The sequence below is a fragment of the Gorilla gorilla genome, chromosome 3 (genome assembly GCF_029281585.2).
Source record: "Gorilla gorilla gorilla isolate KB3781 chromosome 3, NHGRI_mGorGor1-v2.1_pri, whole genome shotgun sequence".
Lineage (NCBI taxonomy): Eukaryota > Metazoa > Chordata > Mammalia > Primates > Hominidae > Gorilla > Gorilla gorilla.
Genome location: NC_073227.2, coordinates 128,236,280 through 128,254,988, shown reverse-complemented (window position 1 = coordinate 128,254,988; position 18,709 = coordinate 128,236,280). Strand labels below are relative to the sequence as shown.

The 18,709-nt window shown below is 37.8% G+C and overlaps 1 non-coding gene across 1 annotated transcript; it reads left to right on the top strand.

The window, feature by feature from the left end:
- The first annotated feature begins 1,460 nt into the window (after window positions 1-1,460).
- On the top strand, window positions 1,461-1,564 carry LOC115934414 (U6 spliceosomal RNA). Its single transcript, XR_004070220.2, has one exon. It is a non-coding gene; the product is annotated as a U6 spliceosomal RNA (small nuclear RNA).
- Window positions 1,565-18,709: the final 17,145 nt, after the last annotated feature.

Sequence of the window (18,709 nt, the reverse complement as noted above, 5' to 3'; positions counted from 1 at the left end):
TTATCAAGCTTTATGTAAAATTTTTTTAGCAGCCTAAACTTCTTCCCAATCCCATCCACTTGCTTACACACTTGGCTCTCGTGCTTCAGGTCTCAGCAGATGTCACATCCTCCAAGAAACCTTTCCTGCTACAACTCCCTGGTATGTGCTACTGGACCTAGAAATGAACTTGCAAATACAGCACTCACTACCCAGTTGGGTTACGAAACCCGGTGTCCCCTCTCCCCTAAATTCCCTTTTAAAAAGAAACACTAATTTATAACTTTCTGCTTCTTAAGAAACCAACCTTCCCCTCTTGGGTGCTTTGTGCCCAACATGTTCATGGTATGGCTACTATTCTTTACTTCTACCTTTTGACCTATATTCATGCACAATTACACAAATCTCTTAAAAATGGTGTTCTGTAAGTACAAATCAGACTTGTTCAAAGGCTGTCAATAGTAAAAAAATGCACAAAATTACTTGAACATAATATTCAATAATCATAAAGCTTTCAAATGTGAAAAATATCCAGGGGTGCTAAAGGCAGGTACAAAAGGGATAGTGGAAAAAGAAAATCCTAACTCTAAAATAGGGCTCCAGAATCCTATGATTACAGGAGCAGAAAAAGGCTTCATTTTATTCTGAAAATGGCAGCAACTTTTTTTTTTTTGGAAACAAAGTCTCACTCTGTTGCCCAGGCTAGAGTGCAGTGGCACAATCTCAGCTCACTGCAACCTCCTCCTCCTGGGTTCAAGCAATTCTTGTGCCTCAGCCTCCCGAGTAGCTAGGATTACAGGCGCCCACCACAACGCCCAGCTAATTTTTGTATTTTTGGTAGAGACAAGGTTTCACCCATGTTGGCCAGGCTGATCTCAAACCCCTGACCTCAGGTGATCCACCCGCCTAGGCCTCCCAAACTGCTGGGATTACAGGCGAGAGCCACCACATCTGGCGGGCAGCAACTTTAAGAATAAGAATGCACTCATCAAGGGCATTATTGCTCTTCAACAGATAACAGCCTAAATACACACTTTCTTTGCAGAGGTTTTTACCGAAGTGCAATCAGAAACCTTAATTTGAAGATCAACTGTCAAAAAGAGTTTTCTGGGAAATGTTGGTTGACCACTTTGTGTAGCTTTCCTTACCTATGATAAAATCATGCAAAACTAAGTAAAAGTGAAAATTTCTCCAAGCCTTTAATAATCTAATTTATATTGCAAACCCAAGTGATTATTATATTGTGGCTTTGTTGTTATTTTAAGCTTTTATTTGGAAAAGTATTTACAAATATACACTTTAAACAATTTCATCAACATTGTGATCATGCAGAACTAATTGGGCTTTATCACTATTATGCTATATTTCCTCTGCCAAAAATATATTTTTATTTCAGTTTAACAACACTAGATTGGAATATTTTCCAAGTGTTTAAAAATTTTGACTATGTATCCTATTAATGATTTAAATATATATAGCCTGTGCTCGATTCGGCAACACATATACTAAAACTGGAATGACGCAGAGATTAGCATGGCCCCCGCACAAGGGTAATACACAAATTCACGAAGTGTTCCATATAAAAAATAAATTTATATAGCCTAGACTTAAGAACAAGAGCTATAGCTAACACTCATATAGTACTTACTATTGCCCAAACGCCACAGTTCTAAATGCTTTGGTTATCTTATTTAATCATCCCCACAACTCTATGAGGTTAAATATTATTACCCATGTTTTACAGATGAGCACAGAGATATTAAGTGAATTGCCCAAGGTCACCAACTAGTAAGCAGTGAAGCCAGCATTTGGTACTTTGGTAGCTCTGACTCGGCAGGCTGTTCTACCCCTTTGGGAAAAGCATCGCAAATGAGCACACAGCTTCAGGGTGAATTCTTACAGCAAAGAAAAGGAAATGGGATAGCACAGCCCTGCTATGTCAGAAGAACCAACATCAGACATCAGTGGATTCTCATAGCAACATCTCCCCACTGCTTCCTCTTGACACACAGGAAAAATGTTCCAGAATCAACCGGGAAGACTGGCATTGCATTTATAAATGTAATTCCCAGGCTGGGTCGGTAACTCCTCCAATCTTTCCAATTACGTTCATTTCAGATATAGGGGACAGAAATGCTCCAGAAAGGAACTAGACCATATTTGGAGGAGGAGAGGAGTACACCCTTCATCTGTGTTGTGAACTATGTGGAGGAGAGCAGTATGTTACAGTATAGAGAGTCTTGGGGAGGCCATGTGCATGTGTCTTCAGGCCTCCATCTCCTTTCAACTTGAGGAGCTCTGCTTTTCCTTCTATTTTAGAGGGGTTACCCAAAATCTCATCTGAAATCTGGGTTCCATGGCTAAACAAGTTTAAAAACTGATAGTGCCATGACAAACTCCTGGATCAGAAGTCAAGAAACAAGAATCTCTCTCAATTTGGCCACAAACAAGTCATGATTAATCCTGGGTCAGTAATTTTGCAATCTTGGGTTGTAGTTTTCTCAGTGTAACACCATTACTTTACAGATTTCTAAGACTCTTGGCCATATTAAAAATATATTGTTATATAAAACGAAAGAAATAAAAGATATGTTAGTGACCTCACCAAAGAAAGTTTAAAAAGGTAAATAAAAATCCCATGTCTCACAGAAAGAAAAGAAATAGGGTAAGGTAATTTATTGATAAAGAATTTACTAACCATCATATGATCCAGTGCTCAGAACACCACCGTGAGATTGGTCCCATCATATAAGAAATCAATATTTCCCAAACACTTTTTTGGTTTTTTTTTTTTTGAGACAGAGCTCCGCTCTTGTCGCCCAGGCTGGAGTGCAATGGCGCGATCTCAGCTCACTGCAACCTCCGCCTCTCAGGTTCAAGCGATTCTCCTGCCTCAGCCTCCTGAGTAGCTAGGATTACAGGTGCACACCACCACGCCTGGCTAATTTTTCTGTTTTTAGTAGAGACAGGGTTTTGTCATGTTAGCCAGGCTGGTCTCCAACTCCTGACCTCAGGTGATCCACCTACCTCGGCCTCCCAAAGTGCTGGGGATTACAGGTGTGAGCCACAATGCCCAGCCAAGAGTTTTTTTTTAACTTGGTATTTTTATTTAGCTTGATGTAGATAATTTGTGGATAACACATCCATGTGAATTTACTATTAATAAATAACAAAAGTTTATTGGCCCCTACAACATGCCCTTGCTAATCTCAGAAGCAAATTAAACACAGGTCAAATGTACATTGTAACATCTTAGAATCCTAAAATCCAGGTTCTAACCCTGACTCTGCCACTTGATGAGAATTAATGCAATCTCCTTGGTCCTTAGTTTCTTCTGTCCTACCCCTATCGCATTCTCAAATAAGGGGCTATGTTAAATGATTGGCCATTGGCATATTATAGTTGATCTTATACTTTTATTTCTTGTGGCAATCACACAGTCAGAATAAGCCACATGAAAAGGAAAATAAATTCATGGAAGAATCACCCATTAGGTTCTAGCCACTACTTAAGGCATCTGAATGGAACAAGAGGAGACTATGGGGGTGGGGGGATTTCCACCAGGACTGAAACCAATTAAATAAGATCTTAATGAAGAGCTCCTGATTCAGGTTTATTAGAGAAGAAATAAGGCATTAAAGCTACTGAAAATAATTTTATAAAGTTGTAGCTGAAAGGTCATATTCCCTAGAACAAGAGATAGTTAATTAGAAGGTAAACAATAGAAAAGTTATTGGGTGAGCTCAGAGGCCAACATGAAAGAATATAAAAAAGTATTATGCTTTATAATTCTAACTGACCATTATACAGATGCAGATTCAAAATTAGGAAATAATATAATACCAATTAGTATAAACTGGTTAGTGTTTATAAATAGTTGGTACTTTAAAAGGCCTTTTCCAAAATACCTAAAATTGAAATATAATAATATCCCAAGTAATCTGAAATTGCATATTTTGATTTAAAGTTAAACTATAAATTCCATTAGCATTAATGTTTAAAGGTAGACAATTTACAGTATTAAGCTAGATGAGACCTCTCTCGTAAAAGATTAGCAATCCCAGATTGTGTATTTTTTTCTGGGTTGCAGACTATTCCAGTTTTAACATCATACATGACATACACTCCTAAGCCAGATAGCTTTGAGAAAGCAGCTGATTATGTCTCTAGAACTTTGTTCATTAAAACTATAAATTCCTATCTCAAATGCTTCTTGGAACAAACAAATATAAACAACGTGAATTCTATCGAAGCTGATTTCAATCACTTGAGGCATTATTTATGGCTGTTTTTGAAAATGTTATGTTTGTTCAGTAATATTTTATGAATAATGTTAATACAGTTTTCCACCAAGTAACATAAAGATACCTGATGAAAGATAGAGAACTTAAATTCATGTAAATGGTAATAAAATAGAAAAACCTCTGGGCTCTTTATAAAATAAACCAAACTTAAATGCATTTTCCCCAAACCAACATACACTTATAGAAAGTTATTCAAGGCATAAGACTGCATATAAAACAGGGATTCTATCTTCAACATTAAATTCAGTGAAGCACTTTATATATTGTGACTTCAAGGAAAGCTGGAAAATTTTACAGTTCAACAGGCTTTCTCCTTTACTTTTTATAGAGATTGAAAAGTTAACCTTCAGTCACTAGGCCATTATTTTGGCAATAAATAAATCATTATATCATGTTATACACCTTAATATATACAATTTTTGTCAATTAAAACCACATATTTTTAAAGAAATCTTTATAGCTGTTGAATAAAACGTCATGTACTTATGTTGTACAACTGACCAGAGTTTCTACCTAATTCAAAATTAACTATTATGACTGGCTTTTGAGGCAACTCTGAGAGTCACTCCCCAGTCCTTTTCATCCTTTTGACTTTCAGGCCAACTACTTCCTTGGGAAACACCACCATCTCTCAGTCAGCAAAGACAGAACCAGAGAGAGAGACTCTGCAAGTTCAGGAAGAAAGGTTCCAACTACTTTTACTCTCCGTTGCATCTCCTAATGTCACCACTTTCTCAGAGCAGGGTTTAGTCACTACTACAAAACATTGCTCAGGAACTGCAGAGCCACTAGCCTGGCATGTGGTGACACATTCCCAACACAATTCTCTAACATTCTGATTTCCCTTCCAAAAATAAATTCAAGCGAAATTAGAACTCTTAAAGATCAGATTGAGATTGAATGCCATTGGCTTTCTCCCCATACCTATGCTCCTACACATCTCTTCAGCCCAGCACAGGGTTTTAAAGCTCACTGCTTAACACAGGGCTATCTCCTCTGCTGGTTATGAGCTGCAAGGACAGAGTCCATGTCCTGTTTGTGTTGGTGTTCCTGGCCACTAGCCAGGAACCTGCAGCCCAGCCCTAGAATAGCAGTTGAATGAATGTGGCAGCCCACACACTCAAAGACACCAGAATTATCTTACCCTTTCCCAGAGAGCTTCAGGTACCTTTCTTTTCCTAAATGAGTCACTAATGTGTCTGTATAAATATGGTTTCCATATGTGTCACAGAGCCCAAACATTTCATCTGACTTACTGTGGTTTACTTTTTGTGATTACATTTTTATTATATCTTATATAAAAAGGGGGATATAACAGAAGGAAAAAACAGTAAAGCAAAAACCCATATCTAGCTTCAGAGCATTACATATCCACTGGAAGCCCTAAAGCAATGCTCCATGATCTCATGGCCTTTCCACTGCATAACCCTGAGGTCATTTTTTGATACATAATTCTCAAAGTATGCAGTGCTGAAAGACCTTGAAGAGCTTTCTTAAATGATGTTATGGTTAAAATTTCTATGATTGCAGTCCTCGAAATCATAAAAGAATAAATACATCCTTGGAAAAGATCTCACTTCTCTTTTTCTTCATTCCTTCACAATTCAGCCCCCACCTCTCAAGGAGCTGTCTAGAGCATGGCGAGCAAGCTAATGCTTTCCCAGAGTTTATGACAGATGCCAGTTCTAGTGTTCCCCAAATGCTAACATTAATACACACAACTACTGTATAGGGTAGTCACCATTACCACCCCTATCTGAGGTATGAAGTTAGAAATGTAACAAGTGACAGAGGTAGAATTTGAACGCATCTGAGTCCAGGCTCCTGGAACCATGCTATGTTGTGATTTTCTGGGATCTTGGGCTATTTTTACAATTAGAGATGTGACCCAAGGGCAATGGATTTCCATCCTGGTGAGTTCTTCTGGGGAGAGACTGCACCTCTCCCAGTCCTGTCGCCAACTCTTCCTCCTCACAGTTACCATGTAGGAGCATGAAAACTATCCATGTTTGCCCAGTAAGGTGGCATTCTTCCAAACATTAGCTGGCCCCACCTTATAACACACAAGCGAGAAGCTCTAGGTCACTTGACCTCAGGGCACATGCAAATGTTTATCAGGCTGCCCAGTGACTTGTAGAGGCGGCATTTCCTGGAAACATCGTGGTTAGACATTTCATTCAGTGAGGTGTTCAGAGCATCTGAATCACTCCTGTTGCCTAGCAACTTGTTTGTGTTTGGCAGGATGAAGACAACTCAGGCACAGGTACAGTCGGATATAAGGCAGAAATCTATTCAGCACGACGTCCTCCCAACACTAGACTGCTGATTTAGTGCTTAAACTTGACAGTGTTCTTTCCCACTTTCTCACTCTTGGTAGAGGCTCCTTCAGTCATTCTCTTTAAGTCAGGAGCATTCAAAAGGCACTATGCTGTACACAGAATAAACAGATCCTTTGTAGATGAAATATAGGCTACTATTTTTCCTACAGAGTTTTGAAAAAAAACTTTTTAGACAAAGCTAATTACAGGGTTCTTACATATAAAAGGGAAAAGAGTTATACAGTATCATGGAAATTACTTGTCATCCTTAAAAGAATTAGTTCTTTCACATATTTGCATATCTGTCCCTTTTTTTTGATAGCAAGAATTGATTACCACAATATAAGTAGCTTCGGAATCAAGGAGGTTCACCCTCCAATACCGTCATAAATACAAATATATAGCAAAGCTGGCCTAAAGTCACCTTACTAACCTTCATCTTCAAATTTAAGTTAGCATGTGTGCCTGGGTTACTCTAGGAGCCAAAAATCTAGAACAAAACACTGTGGGCTTGCATTCCATATACATTCTCTGACAGTTATGGCTTTTCCTCTATTATTTTATGTCTCCGCTACTTTCCCAGTCATTTCTATGCATTAAATATTCAGAGAAAGAAAAGTGGTTTTAGAAAAGCCGCCCCCACCACCGCCCCAATACTGGGATTTCTGTTATTGTTTCTTTCGTTTTTGCTCTTCTTGTCAGAGGACATGCCTGCTATAGAAACAAGAAAATAAGATGTAAGTGTGTGCTTAAATGTTACTCCTAATCTTAGTGGGACAGTCCTGAGTTCTAGATTTATTAAATGTTTATGAACAGGAGGATACAAAAATTGTTTAGAAAATTTTGTTTTTTCTTCCTTTCATCCAATAATATTCATCCTAACCTTGGGGTTTCAGTATCCTGATATTCGTAAGAACTATTAAAAATCAAATAGATATGAATTACTTCACTTTTTTAACAACTATAAAATGGGTATATGAGTTTACTTAGCAAAGATTTTCAACTTAAACATGTTAATCCTTTATCTCCTCCAAAATATTTTTCTTTTTGAAAGGCATATTTAAGGAAAAAAATCTTTCCATATTAAAAAATTCTTGAATTCCACCAAAGTCCATAACAGATTTAAGAAAAGAGTACCCTCATTATCTAGAACTGGCTAACTATAGGCTGCAATTACCAGTGGCAAGAAATAAGGGGGTTGAATCACTCTCCAAACTATTTCAAAGTCCTTAACCACATCTCTCAAGCAAGTTTTCTAATTTGGGGTTCGTAGTTGATAGGTGGACCTCCTGAAGCCCTGTAAAATGTTTTGGCTCATGCATATAACCAGAAGTAGAAAGCTTATTTCTTCAGATTCTCAAAATCAAATTTAGGTCTTGGGAAATCAAATTGCCAGCAGATAACTGAGGATTTAACCTCATGAATTTGTTGCTGACTACCTGCTTAATATAAATTTCAGTAACATAAAAGAAGAATGTTTGTTCCCATGCTGAAACTGAAGATTTCTAATAATTAAATAGCAGTAGAGCCCCATCTATGACAGCAAGCCAGTTTACTGCATTTGTATACCCTGAGAGCTAAATTACCACTAATTGTCTCGTCTTTCGAAAATGTATTTAAACTTCATTAGATATGTGAATGTCTGTTATGGCCAGGCGAAAGAGACCGACCTAGTCCCTGGCCTCACAAAGCTTGCAGTCTGGTTGGAGAAACAAACAAATCATTATCACACAGGGAGATAAATGTTTTTAGATAATTGAAAGTTCAGGATGCTATAAGAACACATTGCCAAGGCACGCAACCCAGTCTGACATTTAAGCTATGAGAATTGGCAAAATATCCAGACGCTGATGACAGCAGGTACTCTCACAAGTTTCTAGTAGACATGTAATAAGAAAACCTTGGCCAGGTGCTGTGGCTCATGCCTGTAATCCCACCACTTTGGGAGGCCGAGGCAGGCAGATTACCTGAGGTCAGGAGTTCGAAACCAGCCTGGCCAACATGGCGAAACCCCGTCTCTACTAAAAATACAAAAATTAGCCAGGCGCAGTGGTGGGTGCCTGTAATCCCAGCTATTCAGGAGGCTGAGGCAGGAGAATTGCTTGAACCCAGGAGGTGGAGATTGCAGTGAGCCGAGATCGCACCATTGCACTCCAGCCTGGGCAACAGACAGAGGCTCCGTCTCAAAAAAAAAAAAAAAAAAAAAAAAAAAAACCTTCCTCTCAGAGAGGCAATTTAATGATATCTATTAAAATTACACATACACCTTATGACCTGCAATTCTACTTTACAAGTTTATATAGATATATTGTCTACATGCAAAATAACCTACATACAGTTACTGCAGTACTGTTTAAGAGCAAACAATTGGCCACAACCCAAATGTTGTCCATCAATAGATCACTATTTTAACTGTGGAACATCCATAAATGGACTCTGTTATTCTGTAACTGCTTTAAAAAAAGAATGAGGAAAGTGTCTTAGTACTAGCTTATTAAGTCCTCCTACATATATTGTAAGGAAAAAAAACATACATTGCAGAGAAATATAGTATGCTATCTTTTACATTATGAAGAGGGCAAATAGGAATATTCCTATTTGCTTATTTATGCATAAAGAAATTCTAGAAGGACGCTTTAGACATTGACAGAGGCTGAGAGGATGGTGGAGGCAGAATTTGGGCAGACTCTGTGAATGCGAAATGTATGAAAATGGTATACTTAAAAAGTAATCCTTACATCAAGTGTGTGGGACATTGCAAAGGAAAAAAAAACAGTAATCCTTTATTTTTCAAGCCCAAGTTATATCAACCTAGCATCTTTTTTTGGTTTATTATTTTAACACGCTTCTAAAATTCTGCAGTGATTAAATTAGAACATACGACTACTTTATTTTCCAAATCAGGGTTTCACTCTCTCCTTTCCTGCTTGTGTCCATCTGCCATCCTGAAGGGGGTTTCCCCAGAGTACCTGAGAGCGAGGCAAGTCCTCTGTGCCTCCCTGCTCTGGTTTGTTGGCTGAGGATATTCAAGAGCTTTTTTTAAAGCTCATGAAAGGATTTTGTTTTGTTCACTGCCTCATTCGCAACACTGACAAGAATGCCTGGCACATAGAAAGCGTTCAGTAAGTATTTGTTGAATAAATGAATTCTTTTCTTCACTCAGCTTCAATGAGACAGACACCACCAGACAAAGGGAAAGATATCAAAATGGTGTCAAATATTTAGAAATAGCTGCCATTCTTAGTGCCAGCTCAAAGTAGGCATTCTAACCTTAGCAACATTCCTAGAATTATTGTGAATTTCACAGAAGACAAATAATGTTATAGAATACTGTGCTGAATAATATTAACTACCTACAAATATTTATTTTAAATGATTTGGGATTACATGGTCCTGGTGTCTATCTTAGGGTAGAAATCTTTTTAGGCAAACACCACAATAAACAGTAATGATAAAAAGTAAAAAAACCAAAACAGCTATCATCAGGGTCAAATGAACCCTAGTCTTAAGGTGCCCAGAGATACAGCAAGAAAAGGGAAACTCTTTTGCACTAAAAAAATGCAACTATTTTTATTTTCAAGAATAAAATTATACTTGAAATAAAATTCCAAGTACTCTAGGCAGTGAATTGAGTTGTACTGCTTCAACCACACAAGCAAAACCTCTTCTTCCTCAGTGGGCATAGAATGGGTATAACTGCCACAGCTCTTTAATTTTGGTTTAGATAACTATAAAAACAGAATAACTTTGCTAGTAATTTCCGTACTGTTGCTAAAAGGTGCATGGCTGACTGATATCTCTTTGAAGATTTTCTGTTTTCTTAAGGCATGGTTGAGACAGTTAATTGAGTGCTCTCTTTTGGCAGTAATGCAAACAGGTTAGGAAGTTATGGGATTACTTCTATTTCTCTGGCTGTCATTTAAAACGGCAATCCAAGACCGAGAAAACATCCATTCACCTGAAAGAACTTGAAATTTAAGACTCTCCTGAGGATGAAATAAAAATTCTCAGAGTTACGACATTTATGAATGTCTTAACCAGAGAAGGGAAGATAGCAGCAAAGCTGCAGGACAACTGATAGACAGCCAACCTTCAGCTGATGTAAGTTAGACTCATGCTATAGCAGCAGGAAGCACCAAACCTACTGTTTCCAGATGGTAGCACAGCAATTCCCACCTTGGTCCTTGCAGCAGTCAACACTCCCAGTCTCTGGCAGGTCCTTTTGGAGAAGAGTGTTATAGGGCCACAGGATGCAGCTCTAGGGGAAGAAAAAGTCAGAGATTAAATAAGAATGAGGCTTTGTTGCTATGTTTTGCTAGTTTTCTGGGGGTGGAGGTGGAATGAAGAGCCCTCTGATGCTACCCTCCTAGAGCTCTCCAATACTGGCCCTCTAGGAGAGTTGCCAGGAAAACACTGGCTCTAACAGGTACTGACATTTCAGGTCAAGAAAAGCAACTCAGCCATTCACTCCACTAATATTTAACACCTGCCAGCCCCTATTTAAAGTTGGAGCAGGGCAGGCAGGCAGATTCCCTTGCCTCCTGATGTTCACGTTCTAACACAGGAACACACAGATAAACAAGAAGACCAGTCAATGTCACTCAAAAAAGTCAGTCAGAGTCAGGGCAAGGCTGATGTGGTCGATGTAGAGCAAGTGGTGTCAGGGAAGCCTTTCTGAGGGGATATTTAAGACTTAATAAGGGTTGGGGATGGGGGGGTGGGGCAGCTACAAAAGAAGAGTAAGCCAGGCAGAGGGAACGGCTGGCCCAAAGGCCCTGAGGCAAGAATGAGCCAGGAAGGTTTAAAAAGAATGGAAAGCACGGCGGGAGTATTGTGAACTAGGCATAGAGAAGGGAAGAGAAGTGCAGAGGGCTTTATAGGACAGTAGAAGGACTATGTACATAAAGGGCAAACTAAGTGTCACAGAAACTTAGGTTGATGTGCTGTGCATAATCTGTCACCTTCTACTAAATGGTGGAAGATTTCCTTTGAAATACATACAGTTGCTGCAGTCTTTCAATGGATTTTTTAGCTGAAATTTGCCTTGTGGATGGAAGCAAAATATAGGCTACTGGCCAGAGGTCTGCAGTTCATAGAACCACAATATGAATATCCAAAGAATACAACCTGAGACTACCCAATAGTGCATATATGTATATGATTTGGTAGCACATATATATATATCTTTTAATTACCTAACAAATTTCATTAAAATCTGTTTAACAACTGCAGGATGTACACTCATCTGCAACCAGAAATCGATTTTTAGTTGAGATCCCATCTTAATAAAAAATACTCAACTCTTGGAAGAAACTCAAGAACAAATGTGTCACTCTTAGGTATATACCCCCCAAAAAAATGAAAACACCAGTCCAAGCAAAAACTGTACACAAATATTCATAACAGCATTATTCATAATGGCCCCAAAGTGGAAAAAACCCAAATGTCCATCAACTATTAAATGGATAAACAAAATGTGGCAAACCCATATAATATTATTGGGCAATGGAAAGGAATAAAGCAGTGATACACACTGTAGCACGAATGAATCCTGACAACATTATTCTAAGTGAAAGAAGCCAGTCACAAAGACCACATGTTATATGATCCCATTTATATGAAATGTGCAGAATAGGCAAATCCATAAAGACAGAAAGATTTGTGGTTGCCAAGGGCTAGGGGAAGAAGAGAATGGAAAGTGAATGCTAATGGGTATAGGGTTTCTTTCTGGAGTGCTGTAAATATTCTAGAATTAAATAGTGGGGTTGGTGGCACAACTCTGAATACACCAAAAACTACTGATTTGTACACTTTTAAAAGGCCAGTTTTATGGTATGTGAATTACATCTCAGTGCAACTGTTGTAAAATTAAAAGAACAAAAGAATATCTGAAATGCTGTGAACAGATGAAATAAACTTCAACTGGCCCAAAATGATATATTCCAGTAAGCATTACTAGACCCCATTAAAAGGGACAAGCAGTTTAGTTTTACACTTCAGATACTGTACACTACACTCCCCATGGTACCTGTTTACCCCTCTGGAAAGATCACCTTATCCTTGGAGGATATTTTTCTCGTTTCACTTGGAACCCTTCTCCGGTTATTACCCTCTCTCGACTCCACCTACCATCCCCACTCACTCCACGCAAACAAAATTAAAGCAGATAGTTGCTTTTGCACTCTAACCCAAGTCTGTGGACAATTACAGTTGTTTAGAGCATGGTATTAATGATATTTCTAATATGGTCAGCTTATAGATTTTATTCAGTTACATAGCCAACCCTAGCACTTTTCATCTAGTCAAGCTGAAAATGTGTGCCCTTGTCAAAAAGGAGAATGGGCAAAAGGGTAGATACTGGAAATGCAAAACAAATTCAAGCTTACTACTCCAAAATCCCTTTCTGTATACATCTTAACATGGTGTTACATTAAGACTACATTCATTTTAAATAGTATCTTATAAGTTCATGATTTATTTTAAAGTATATGTAGAATGTATAATTTCACAAAGGAATAAAGTAAATTATATAACAACAGCAAAATACTACTGTGAGACGATTAATGTAGAATCACAGAGGCAGGTAAATATAGAGAGGGGTTCTTGATCACAAGGTGTAGTGGAAGAGGGAATGCTATCTCCTGGGACTGAATATTGTTCTACCTGCTCCCGGTAGCAAATCACTGCAGAGACAGCAAAGCTTGATGTTTATGAACAAGGATTCTGAAGGCCGACTCCACACTTAGCATGACTCCACGATTAAGTATTATGGCTCCAGGCATGATACTTAATTTCCCTGAGCCTTAGTTCCCTCATCTATAAATAGTACTAACTTAACAAGGTCCTTAAAAGAATCAAAGGTTATATAAAAACAAAAATAGATCTAAAGGGAGAGACAGATTGCAAAACAATAATAGTAGGGGACTTCAACACCCCACTTTTGGCAATGGACAGATCATCCACGCAGAAAATCAGTAAAAAAACATTGGAATTAAACTATACTCTAGACCAAATGGACCTACTAACAGACATTTACACAACATTTCATCCAACGGCTATACAACACACATTCTTCTCAGCAGCACATGGAACATTCTCCAGAATAGATCATATCTTAGACCACAAAACAAGTCTCCATAAATTCAAAAAAGTTACTATTATATCCAAGCGTCTTTTCTGAATCCAATGGAATAAAACAAAAAATCAATAACAAGAAGAGCTTTGGAAACTGTGCAAATGTACGGAAATTAAGCAAAATGCTCCTGAACAATCAACAAAGAAATTAAGAAGGAAATTTAAACATTTCTCAAAATAAATGAAAATGGAAACACAACATACCAGAACCTATCAGATACAGCAAAAGCAGTACTGAGGGAATTTTATAGCACCATATGCCTACATCGAAAACATAGAAAGACTCCAAATAAATAACCTAATGGTGTACCTCAAGGAACTAGAAAAGAACAAATCCAAAATTAGTAGAAGGAAATAATAAACATCAAAGCAGAAATAAATGGAGAAAAAAGAAAGAACCAAAGGAGTTAATACTAATAAAGACATCAGAAACAGCACCTGGTATATAGTAAGCATTATATGTATTTGTTAAATGATTAAAATAGAGTATACTAGTTAAGTCTTGCAAAATGACTAAAACTGTACTGCATATTTGGCTCTCAACTCCTTTGTAGCTAGAGGGGAAAAAATTTTCCAAACTCAGAGAAAGAGAGAAAATGCATATATCTCCATATGTGTTAGGAGGAAGGCAAGTGGGAACCATATTTTGTTCCTCAGGAGGAAAAAGAAAGCATTTGACACTTAACTTTAATATGGTCTGTACACAAGAGGCAATGAGCAATACTGCAGACCAGGGAAGACCGCCATATGACGTCACTTGATAGTTTTTCACTGTTTCTCAATAAATCCCAAGGCATAACTCTCTACAATTTCTGTAGTAGGAAGACAACGCAATGTGATACAAATATACAGCTCTGATGATCGGCTCACAACTGCACCAGAAATCTCCAATCCATCTTTTACTTCCATTTCCCTCTGCCATGCTTCTGATAACCAGAGCTGAGGAGGAGACAGTTCCAGATCTCTGAAACAAATTCTCCAACATTAGGAGATGGCCAAAATATAGCCACATAAAAACACTAAGTAACCTGATGCATTGAAAAGCAACTCCCCCTAGAAGCATCTGTTTTTAAGTTTAATGGACTTCAGAGCCATTGTCTGGCTAAAGAACAGCCATAATCATCTCAGGGGATTAAACAACTTGGAAGAATATTCCTATTAGTCATAGTCAGGCTCCACCTAACAGTTAAACACAGAACTTTTATGAATTACAAAAGCTATTATGCTTAAGCCATGTTTTATTGTAAATTGGACAGTAGATAACTTTTCTTTAAAAGACTAGTTATACGGTGCAAACCTTAGCTAGAAAACGACCCGTCTTCCTTCAGATAGTCCCATATTGTACATGGAAGACATGATAAAGTTGAATTTCCACAGCTATTACACAGTCCTGTGACTAAGCTGATGTCCCAGTGATTTATCAGCCGTTTTCATTCCATCTGGCAAAGCATGTTGTTCTTAAGGATAATTATTTAACAATGTTTTCTTCAGATAAAATGGTAATAATCTTATTAATCAACTATAGCAATGTATTTCCATTTGCGTACCTATGGAGTATTGCTAAAGAGAATAGAAAATAGATTAATTCCCTTGCGGTTCACATACACTAAATGTAGCATTCTGCAAGGAAGGAGAGCAAGAGATGGCATTTATAACTAACTCCTGTGCATTCTTGGAGAAGCTTTTTTTGACCATTCCAGACCGCATTTGGTTTCCTTTCCCTTGCTCCACATTACTTTCTACTTTTTCTCTGACTTAACAGTTTGCTAATTGTAACTTTGGTCAGTTATTTGTAGAGATTTACTTGTCTCTTTCCAGTGAGACTGCAAGCTCTGTGAGGGAAGGGATCACATGTGTCAGATTCTCTGCTGTCTTTCTGGCACAGAATTGAGGGTTATAAATATTTGTTCACTGACTAACTCCCATTTTATAAGATAAGCTGTGTTCCTAAAGAATCACATGTCAGTTCCTCTCAAGATAAGGAAGTCACTGAAGTAATCTTATAAGGGGAGGGAGTAAGCCCCACTAATATCATTTAATATTATGAAACAGTGACCCACAAGTTTGAACTTACAGAAGCAGAGTCCATGGATATGGCTATGGCAGATGTGACTGAGGGGGAGGGAGAAAAGGAGTGGGGAGGAATGACCCACTAATTTAGATGGGTACTTTCCGAGTGAAAGTTTATTATAAGAGCTCAAATAGTGTTTTCTAATTATAGACTGTTAAATTTAAAATATATTGAAAGGCCACTCTGTACTTCTCTCTGCCCAATGCAGACTGAATTAAAATATCCAAGAAACAGGACTTTTTTTTTAAGCCCAGAAAGCCTGACACACCTATTAAAAAGTTCTGTCTCATAAGCTCTGCTTTCTACAGTTTCTGTTAGGTCTTCCATGGCCCAGACAATTGGCAATCTTGTTCTTTCTTTCATGACACAAAGTTGTTGTATCCAAATGATTAACCTCCTAAGGTTAAAGTCATGAGCAATGACAAGAAGATCATATAATATCATAACAGTAAAAATTAAATAATTTTAAACAAATGCCTTCAAACCTTCTGCAATAAAAGAAAATAAACTCTTATACTTTAACATTTAAAGTGAGAAAGTGTTTAACCTTACTAGTGAGAAAAGAAACTCAAAGAAGTGAGATACCATTTTTCTACATATTAAATTGACTCTTTAAAATACCAACATAAAATTATTATGCTGCTTTCCAGGGCTATTGTAAAATATATTTCATATATTCTATAAACCTCCTAAGAATGTCAACAAAGATTAGCTCCGAGCCTATTAACCATGACATTGCCAGTAACAGTAAAAAAAAGTGAGAAACAAGTGTCCAATAATAAGAGACATGTTAAAAACAACATGGTGGGTAGATACAATGGAATAATGAAATGCTCCTATCACAGTTAGTGGGGAATGATAAGAGGTGCATTATATATTCACGGGTATAAAACAATGATATGTGTATGATCCTATTTCTCCTGTTTCTACAAGTTGCATGTGTAAATATAAACGTGACTAGAAAGATAATGCAAAATGCTAACAGATAATAGATTTATAGATGACTTAAATTTTCCTTTTGCTTATCCAGGCATAACATTTCCTAAAATAAACATGAGTTGCTATTATAATTAGAAAGTTAAAGAGAAAATATGACAAAAAAACTCCCAAAACACATTTCCAAATAGCTACCATAGTCACATTCTTTTTTAAAAAATTATTATGACTTGGGAGGCTGAGGCAGGCGGATCACGGGGTCAGGAGATCCAGACCATCCTGGCTAACATGGTGAAACCCCGTCTCTACTAAAAATACAAAAAAAAAAATTAGCTGGGTGTAAGTGATGGCAGGCACCTGTAGTCCCAGCTACTCGGGAGGCTGAGGCAGGAGAATGCAGTGAACTCAGGAGGCGGAGCTTGCAGCGAGCCGAGATCGCGCCGCTGCAATCCAGCCTGGGCGACAAAGTGAGACTCTGTCTCAAAAAAAAAAAAAAAATTATTATGACAAGCACATTGTTTCATATCATTATGCTCTGAGGATAAAAACCGTACACCTCATTTTTCATTTTGATCAGTCTGTGTGTGGGGCAAGCAAATAAAGACATTCAGTCTGGAATCTTAAAAGTTTTCCTTTTAGCAAGATGCCATTTGTGGTAATGTACCACCAAGTAGCAAAGAGGTCAGCCTCTCCAGTTAAATATAGCCTAATTATATAGTTGATAAAAATAAAGGAAAATGTACATATTTACTATGATTACTACTCATGCTCAAATAAAATCCTGTCTTTGAAATAGAAATGAAACCAAAAGTAAAAATAAAACAAACTTAATTCAAAAATGTGAATTAAGATAGAAGCAAATTTGGGAGGGGGTTATTATAGAGAAGCTGCCCTTCTTGCTCAGGGAGAGAGGATATTTGCTGGGATGCAGAAAAACTCATCAGGATATACAGAAGTGTTATTATCAAAACTGTAAGGATCCTGTAGAATATACACCTGAGTAGGTTAACAGACTGAGAAGAATGGCTATACCTGAGTAATTTAGCCAGAGCTAAGTTTATGTTAACTATCCAGGTTAGGCAGTGCCCTTCAGCTTTCTAGCCATCCAAATCTCTCGTTGACTGGATAGTAATTACTTGGACTACCTGTTTGGCAATCTATGTCCTCTAGTTTTTATTTTCCTCTCTCCTAATCTGTTGTTGTCCTTGTTCTTAAGATTTCTAAGAGGTTGCTTACTCTAGCCTCCTCTGTAGTTATCAGCGGTTTGCTTCTCTTGTGAGAAACTTGTTTGAAAGACGAATGATTTATACTTGTCACAACTCTTACAAAGACTTCCACCAGGTGTACCATGAGCATGGCATGCACCGTAGACTTCCACACCCTGCAGGCTTCCAATATTCCTTCCAAGGAATCAGAAAGCAAGTTGCATATTAGCATATTTACATAAACCCCTATTTCGCAAAGCAAAGTTTTTTCAAGTCTTCTTTTAAGTCTTAGAGGCAGGATGACATGCAGAGAGAACAAAACGGGAGTTAAGAAATTAAATATTCAGGATGCCAAGGAGTTATTTGGTGGTGTCCATATGAAAGAGAGTATTAAAGTACCAAGAATCACTGGAGCAAGAGAAGAAGAAAGTGAAATGAGGGGTACACTTGTAGAAGGTTTTGCAACTGAATCTTGAGCAACATAAAGGAAAATAAAGCAAAGCCCCCAGAAGTTGGGAAGATGAATGCATTTGGATGAGCATCAAGGTGGAAATCAGAGGACCTGCCAGTGGAACCTCAGAAACCACCCAAGCTCTAATGGGCTGTCACAAAATGGGATGGTGATGCTGACCACGTAAATAGGTCAGCCACATGCTTTTACCTCAGACTTCTAAGTCATGCAAGGTCAGAGGCTATACCGCAGGTACTATAGGAAGGGAAAGTGAAAGGAGTAAATGTTACTAATATCATTTTCAGTGATCA